The following is a 5,231-nucleotide window of genomic DNA, read 5'->3' as shown; positions in this document are numbered from 1 at the left end:
TTTATGACCAGAGTTATCCAGGGCCTTTCAAACCTCAGGGCTGTGGGCTGGAGAGATGGCTCAGCAGGGGGGAAAGGGGCTTGCTGCCAAGTCTGATGGAAAGAGAACCAATTCTTGCAAGTTGTCCTCTGACCTCCACACATGTGCGTGCACTCATACATACACAACAACTAAAATGTAATAATAATAATTAAAAATAAGCAAAAGAAAAAGATGGCTTAGCAGGTAAAGGCACTTCCTGCCAATCCCGACAACCTGAGTTAGAGCCTCAGAACTTACATAAAGAAGAACTGGGCCCTGTATGTTGAACTCTGACCTCTATTGATGATGTGACACACATGCCTCTCCCCGACAAATAAATGAGATTAAAAAAAATTAAAAATAAAACAAAAAAGTTATCTGAACCACTGAGGCTTAGGCGCCACAACTATTCCTGGTAAACCAAACAAAGCAATCTTATAGTTAAGGAAGTAGAATTTTCTTGACTCTCATACTTGAGAAGTCTAGAGACAGAATTAATCCAAGTACACACAGCTGGCTGTAGGGATTAAAACATGTTTATTCTTGCCGGGCATGGTGGCACATGCCTTTAATCCCAGCACTTGGGAGGCAGAGGCAGGTGGATTTCCAAGTTCTAGACCAGCCTGGTCTACAGAGTGAGTTCCAGGACAGTCAGGGCTATACAGAGAAACCCTGTCTTGGGGGAAAAAAAAAAGTTTATTCTTTCTCCCAGATCCATGTGATTAGCTCACAGGACAGACTGATTGTGCTTGCTGGTCCTAACCAAAGGAGACAATACATACCCAAGGCAAGTGAAGTGTCTGTCAACTTATGGAGAGGCCAAGGGTTTGTGGAGGAGGTTAAAAAGTTGTGCCCCACCTTTGGTAGGTTTTCAGAGACCCCATTATCTATCCATGATCCAGCCTAGGGACGGTTTAATTTCACATTCTTTGTTTCAAAAGTAATATGCTACATGTTTGTTTGTTTTGTCCTTAATGATCCACTCAATCACTGAGTCAATTTGTCAAGGGTCCTTTTCTTTCTTCAGGTCCCAACTGACAAGCACCGGAAGTAGGAAGAGGCTTTCCTTAATGACCCCATGGTAGGCTTCAAAAGATGCCTCTCCCCATCAGCTTCCTGAAAACCTCATTCATCTGGGTCTTCTTCAATCTACTCTACTCCTTCCTATAACAGGCAAGCCCCTTTCTGACTGCCCTTGAGTCCATGGTCGATGACCTAAATGCCTTAGTCACCTTAGTCACCTGTCTATAGCTTTCCTCTGCAGGTATCACATGACCCTGGCATCTCCAACATCTTAGGGTCTCCAACACACTTTCATAGCTGCACACAATGGCCTGTGTGAGTCTCTATGCAGGGACATCCCTGACATAAGCCTGGCTTTGGTGGCTTTCCTTAGCGATGGAGGGAGATTCCATATTCCTTTCTTGTATCCTTGACTCTAAAGCCAGAACTGTGTGACTGAAGCTGCCAAGGTCTGCTATGTGATGGGGCTGGAACTTGGCCCCTGTCTTAGGGTTTCTATTGCTATGAAAAGATACGATGACCATGGCAACTCTAAGAAAGGAAAACATCTATTTGGGGCTGGTTTACAGTTTCAGAGACATGGTCCATTATCATCAAGGTGGGAAGCATGGTGGCATGCAGGCAGACATGATGCAGAGGGAGCCAAGAGTTCTACATCTTGATCCACAGGCAGCAGAAGGAGACTGAGACACACTGGCCAGACTTGGGCTTAAAAGACCTCAAAGCCCGCCTCCACAGTGATGCACTTCCTCCAACAAGGCCACACCTACTGCATCAAGGCCACACCTCCTCAGCCACTCTCTGATGGCCCAAGCACAGAAGCCTATGGAGGCTATAACCATTCAAACCACCACAGATTTCTTGTTCAGTTACATTTGCATTAGCTTTCTGTTTTCAATGTTTTCCTTCACAGCTTAAACTTTTTTTAAAAAAATTCCATTTCACAGATTAGAAGTTTATGGGGTGGTGGCTTGGTCACCACTCCCTTTGTTCCATTTTGAAACAGACTTTTCTTTAAACTTTTTATCTCCTTAAGTATTAGACCTTCTGTCTTCTACATTACATTTCCTGATGTTCTTTTTCTCTCCAAACTGTACATTTTGTATTTGTCCTCCTCTCCAAACTGTACATTTTGTATTTGTCCTTGGTCAGCTTGCTCCTTTTCATTATAGATTTGTATAAGGGCAATGATTAATAATCACACAACAGAGTCCATACTAGGCTGTCTTGAAACCAACTCTGCCAATGCTAATAATCAAAAACTCCAATCAATTTAGCCTCAGGCAGATTTTTAGGACAAGGTCAAACCCAGCCAAAATATCACTAAAATGGTGTTTATACCACTTACTAATATCCTTCCACTCTGAAACCTGTTGCCTTCTCCCATTCTACACTGCCTTCAGTACCACTGTCTTTCATGTTCCTACTAGGGTGGCCCAGTAAGCCCTACTTAAAGTGTTCAACCTTTTTGTACTCAAACATCCCAATGCCTTCATATTCCTCCAACAAACAGCATGGTCAGATCTGTCCAACAATACCCCACTCCTGGTACCAACTTCTGTCTTTGTCACTGTTCCATTGCTGTTAAGAGACACCATGAGCAAGGCAACTCCTATAAGAGAAAACATTTAACTGAGAGCTTGCTTACAGTTTCAGAGGCTTAGTTTATCATCATCATCATGGGAAGCATGGTGCTGGAGCAGTAGTAGATGAGAACTACATTTAATCCATAGGCTGAGAGAGAGGAGAGATGGAAGAGCAGAGAAAGGAGAGTATAGAGGGAAGAGGGGAGGGTGGAGAGAAGAGAGAGGAGAGGGGAGGAGGAGGGAGGGAGGGAGAGAGGGAGAGAGAGAGAGAGAGAGAGAGAGAGAGAGAGAGAGAGAGAGAGAGGAGACTGGGCATGGGCTTTTGACACTTCATAGCCCACCCCCAGTGACACATTTCCCCCAACAAGAGCACACCTACCCCACAAGGCCCTCCTAATCTTTTCAAACCATTCCACTTCCTGGTAACTATTCAAATATATAAATGTTGTATGAAATATTAAATAAGCAATCCACACTACTGCTGGCAGGGCAGACAGGCCAACCTGTTCTCAGCCCTGTAGACTTTCTGACTCAGCTCCAAAATTGGCCTTTGCACCCAGCTCACTATGTTTCCATGGCCAGCTGTTGCCACACCGGACCCACACTTCCAAATTCCCGTGGCTAGCTGGGGTGCACTTCTCACAAACCCACTCTCTACCACTACCTTTCTCTGGAACTCAGTTGAGTTGCCGTGTGAAAGAAAACACCACTCAAACTTAGTTTAGAATCAACAGGTAACACAATCTCTGGGTGCAGCAACTAGCATCCTAATTTGTAAGCTATCCTAAGTTATAAATCTTCTGGCAGCGGATCCCAGCAGATCCACCTGAACTGGGGGCCTCCCCTACCTACATTTTGTCCCCACCTCTCTCCTGTCCAAAAGGAAGTATCTTTCTTTTTTCTTTTCTTTCCTCCCCTCCCCCCACCAAGTATCTTTCTCCTGCCTCCCCTCTTCATCTCTTCAACCCGGAAACCCTACCTATTCCTCGCCCCATGATTTGTCCCTTGAAATCTTTATTCATTTGGGGAAGGTACTTCAACTTATGAGCCTATGCCCGCCATTCTTATTCAAACTACCACACTAAGCATTCTCACTATTACATATAAATATTCTTTTTCCCCTTCTTGTCATAATCCTTTAAATAAAGTTTCTCTTTTCTTGATTCTGATTTTCTTTCATTTGACCCTGGCTAGACTGGACAACAGATGTCTACCACCTCACACCTAGTCTGATGGTGCTTGAGGGCACAGAAATTGATTATATTGTCTATCTCACCACATTTTGATTCAGTGGAGGAGCAGGAGGAGGAGCAGCAGGAGGAGCAGGAGCAGGAGGAGGAGCAGGAGCAGGAGGAGGAGCAGGAGCAGGAGCAGGAGCAGGAGCAGGAGCAGGAGCAGGAGCAGGAGCAGGAGGAGCAGGAGCAGGAGGAGGAGCAGGAGCAGGAGGAGGAGCAGGAGCAGGAGCAGGAGCAGGAGCAGGAGGAGGAGGAGGAGCAGGAGCAGGAGCAGGAGAAGGAGCAGGAGCAGGAGCAGGAGGAGGAGCAGGAGCAGCAGGAGGAGGAGGAGCAGGAGCAGCTGCAGCAGCTGGAGCAGGAGGAGGAGCAGGAGGAGCAGGAGGAGGAGCAGGAGCAGGAGCAGCAGCAGCAGCTGGAGCAAGAGGAGGAGCAGCAGCAGCAGCAGCTGGAGTAGGAGGAGGAGCAGGAGGAGCAGGAGCAGGAGGAGGAGCAGGAGCAGCAGCAGCAGCTGGAGCAAGAGGAGGAGCAGCAGCAGCTGGAGTAGGAGGAGGAGCAGGAGCAGGAGGAGGAGGAGCAGGAGCAGCTGCAGCAGCTGGAGCAGGAGGAGGAGGAGCAGGAGGAGCAGGAGCAGGAGGAGGAGCAGGAGCAGCAGCAGCAGCTGGAGCAAGAGGAGGAGCAGCAGCAGCAGCAGCTGGAGTAGGAGGAGGAGCAGGAGGAGGAGCAGGAGCAGCAGCAGCAGCTGGAGCAGGAGGAGGAGGAGGAGGAGCAGGAGGAGCAGCAGCTGGAGCAGGAGGAGGAGGAGCAGGAGCAGCAGCAGCAGCTGGAGCAGGAGGAGGAGGAGGAGCAGGAGGAGCAGGAGCAGGAGGAGGAGCAGGAGGAGGAGCAGGAGCAGGAGGAGGAGCAGGAGGAGCAGGAGGAGGAGGAGGAGCAGGAGCAGCAGCAGCAGCTGGAGCAGGAGGAGGAGCAGGAGCAGGAGCAGGAACAGCTGCAGCAGCAGCAGGAGGAGGAGGAGGAGCAGGGATTAGTCAGAATTCTAATGTCAGCTTCATCTGTCTCAAAAAGCCAGTTCAGCCATGTAGTAAGATGTGGAAAGCCTTGAGGACATTATGCTAAGTGAAATAAACTAAGCTCAAAAGGACGAACGCAGCATAGCTCGGCCTTCATGAGGCTTCCGAACGGTCAAGTCATTGAAACAGACAGCAGAACGCTTGCTGGCAGAGACCAGAGGAAGGAGAAAATGGCGGACCTGAGAGATGGGTAGACAGTTTCAGTTTTGCCGGGTATAAAATTCTCAAAACAATGTGAACATAATTAACACTAACTAAACTGTACATTTAGCATTGGCAGGAGGAAAATTTATGTCTAT

The sequence above is a fragment of the Mus caroli genome, unplaced genomic scaffold (genome assembly GCF_978045245.1).
Source record: "Mus caroli unplaced genomic scaffold, Mus_caroli_1 scaffold_15, whole genome shotgun sequence".
Taxonomy (NCBI): domain Eukaryota; kingdom Metazoa; phylum Chordata; class Mammalia; order Rodentia; family Muridae; genus Mus; species Mus caroli.
The sequence above is the reverse complement of the archived record's forward strand: the minus strand, read 5'-3'. Positions refer to the sequence as shown.